The following is a 3,866-nucleotide window of genomic DNA, read 5'->3' as shown; positions in this document are numbered from 1 at the left end:
GTTGGCTTCGATAGCCATATTTTCTTGCAGCATTGTGGCTTCTAAATCCATCTTTATCTTGTTTTCGGCCATATAAGCCGAAATCTTGGCCCAAGCATTGGGCTTAGTCATCGTAGTATTCTTCAAGGTCCCACCCAGTTGGGCGGACTTTGCCTTCATCCACATGTGGACCTTCGTCTATCTCCTCTCTCTCCCAAATGAATCCATGAGTTGGATCCAATTTGACAGAATGATAGACATTATCAGCAGGGGCATAGGCATATCCCTGTTCAGTGCATGGCGATATATTCGCCAATTTCTTATCAAATGAATGCTTGGTTATGTGGTGTGTTTCAGCCCTAAAATAACTTTGATCAGCTTCGATATTTTCTACCACACCATCATCTCTCCAAATACTTACTCTCTGATGGAGGGTCGAAGGCACTGCTCCAACACCATGTATCCACTCCCTTCCTAGAAGCAGATTATAATTGGCCTTCGATGCTACAACCAAAAACAAAGTTGGCCTAACAGTGCTGCCAACTGCCACATCGACTTGAATTGCCCCCAGCGAGAAACCAGTCTCACCTTCGTAATTCGAAAGAACGATGTTGTGAGGGTGCAAGTCAGTAGAGAATTTACCAATCTTGGTAATCATGAATTCTGGCATCAGGTTTACTGCTGCTCCTCCATCGATCAACACTTTGTTGACCCCCACATTGTTTACTTTGGCCTGAATAAAGAGGGGTTTCAAATGATTCTTCATTCCCTCAGTTGGCCTCTCAAAATTGGCCATCTGTTCCTCTAAGCAGCCATTATTCATTACATAATAATACATTGGCTTGTGTAAAGCCAATTCAGACTCATCGAATTCATCCTCCCCTTCAGTCACTTCTGACCACACGTCATATTCAGCAGGGAGGATCGAAACTACGTTCACCAGCACATCAAACTCGGGATCTGAATCGAGGAGATCCTCATCTTCCATGTTCTCTCCTTCAAACTCATTTTCAACCTTTTTATCATCCTCTGGTTGAGTCAATCTTTCTTTCAAAGGCCTTCTAGCCACTTCGACAACCTGCTTTCTTTTGTTGTCTTCAGTCTTTTGGGCCTCTTGAAGGGAGAGCCTTTGTTGGCGCTGATGCCTACGCCATTGTGTGCGGGTCATGGGATTCTTTCCCTTGTAATTGTTTCTATAATCATACTTCTTCGAATCAACAGAATGACTCGAACTTCCCTTGTCAACAGAATTTCTGACAAAGTTAGATGCATGACCATGAACCCATTTGTTCATTGGTGATTTGTTGGATGGCACAAAAGTATTTGGGTTGCCCAACCTTTGATGTATTGGTTTAGCATGCGCCATGTTCTGTTTTTTCATTGGCCTTGAGTTTGGCCAATTCTCTTTGTTTCTTCTGAATGGTATAAACTTGTTAAGGCCCTCAGTAGCCTTCTTGTCGAATACAGCACTGCACCTTGGGCAAAGCATCACCTCAGACTTGTTAAGCTTACACCTTTGTAGAAAATCAATCAGTTCCTCTTCAGCCCCAGGATATACTACTTTCATTTTCTCATAGTACTCATTCTCTGGAATAGAAACTAATTGAGCGCCTCCTGATAAGTCTATGGCATCGATCATCAAGCATTCGACCGGTTCCACATAGGAAGCATCCGATATTTGTAGTGGATCTTCGTCAATTTTCATCTTTTGTCCAGATTTCTCTCCAAACTTCAGCCTTCCATCTTTCAAAGCCTTTTGAACCAGATCCCTGAAAAGAACACATTGTGAGGTTTTATGACCCAAGAAATTATGAAATTTGCAAAAACCTCTTTTCTTTTGCTGTTCAAGGGGAGGCACTTTCAATCCCTTTGGAACAACAATTTGGCCATCAGTAACCAACAAATCAAATATTTCATCACATTTAGTTATATCAAACGAATAAGTTTTAGCAACAAATTTATCACTCTTGGGTTCGACAGGATTTTTTCCATTCGAAGGTTTTAGTAATTTGCAGACATAAGGGGGACCAGGTTTTAATTCGGCCACATTAATTTCATTATCCTCTATGTCTCCGTAGTTTATTACATATTCCTCATCATCATCATCTATAGTTTCAACATAAGCAATCTTTTCCCTTTTTTGAAACTTCGATGATCTGGCCTTCTCAGCCTTAAGGCGTTCGACCTGTCTTACCCTATCTGCTAATTGTGCCATGTCTCTTAGATGTTGTGTATCTAATTTCTTTCGAATTGAATAATCTAGGCCTCCAGCAGCCATTTCGACTAACTCATGTTCAGGCACTTGGGTAAAGCATCTAGCCTTAAGTAGCCTAAATCGATTCAAATAGTCATCTATGGACTCTGGTGTCTTTCTCCTGACACTGGCCAATTCCTTCAAACTAATCTTAGATTGGCCCATATAAAACTGTTCATGGAAAGCCCTCTCCAATTGAGTCCAATGCTGAATCGAACGGGGGGGGAGAGTTGTGAACCAAGTGAAAGCATTTTTTGTAAGGGAATTTGGGAAATATTTCAACCTTAAATTTTCGTTATCTGCCAAATTTCCTGCTTCGGCAAAAAATCTTGCCACATGTTCCACTGTTGACTCAGTTGTGTCCCCAGCAAACTTTGTGAATTTGGGGATCTTCCATCCCCTTGGCAATTCAGTTTGTAACACGTATTCAGATAATGGGGAAATGAAGTTAGGCCTGTGTAGGCCAACATTGAAACCGTTTTGAGTTAAAATAGTTTCGACTAAATTTGCCAAGTTATCTTGTTGCGCAAAATTATTTCTTTGCACATTTCTAATTACTTCGTCAGCATTTTGATTTCGATTAACCAAAATTACTTCAGGCTCTGGCACATGGTGCAATACTGGAGCCGGTGGTTCCTCTTGTACCACTTGTGGCACTTGATCGTTTGGAACTTCATTGTTCACACGAAACCCTTGGTTCTGAACCTGTGTTTGGTTTCGAATGGGCTGAAGGTTTTGGTTAGGCATTGTAGGAGTACCAAAGAAATCTGCAATCCGCCCCATCTGATGGGCTAGCAACTGATAATTATTATTTGTATTGTTGATTAAAGGGTTCAAAATAGTCCCCAATTGTGAAGTCAGAGTGTTAACCATTTCATGATTACTCTCGTCCATTTGTTGTCGAAAGGACATCATAGTTACATTGGTTAAATTTTGTAAGGCAATGTCTCTGGTCCTATTTCCCACAACAGAGGCTGCTGGGGAAGGCATGGTACTCCTGTCAGGATTTGGATTAGAATTATGTAAGCCTGCCATTAAAGAATCTGGCATTCCTAACCCTGATTGGTTCAACAAAAACGATCGAATGGGGCTCCTTACATCTTCAACACCAGGCTGACTGCCCCCTATACCATGTGATACTAACGAGGATATCGACCCAGATACAGTCGAACTCGTTGAGGGCATTGTTACCCCTATATTCCCAAAACTGACTGCAGGAACGCTCGAAGCAGATGTTCCTGAGCCTTGGGCCATGACAGTAGCGTTACTAATTGACGCTTGTGTTGGCTGTCCTTCAAGATTTAGGACATTGTTGTTATTGTTTTGATTATTATTTGGTGGTCTAACCATTTTTGATCTAGATTTAACACTAGTTAAATTTGGTAAAGACTTACCACTTCTCAAATGCATACAAAATCAAAACACAAAACTGTAAACACTAACTGTCTTAGTATTTGTACAAGGATTTTTAGAAAATAAACTTCTTTTAACAATGTAAATTGCACAAAACAACCCGTCCCACTGGGCGTGCCAATTTGTTTACACTGATTTTTGGTAAACAACCGCTAGTTTAAATTAATTACTTGAGAGATCAACTAGTAAATCTCGGGACAATTGTTCATGCGTTTTGTTA

This window comes from Trifolium pratense, linkage group LG6, assembly GCF_020283565.1.
Source record: "Trifolium pratense cultivar HEN17-A07 linkage group LG6, ARS_RC_1.1, whole genome shotgun sequence".
Classification (NCBI taxonomy): Eukaryota; Viridiplantae; Streptophyta; class Magnoliopsida; order Fabales; family Fabaceae; genus Trifolium; species Trifolium pratense.
Note: the sequence above shows the minus strand (reverse complement) of the source record.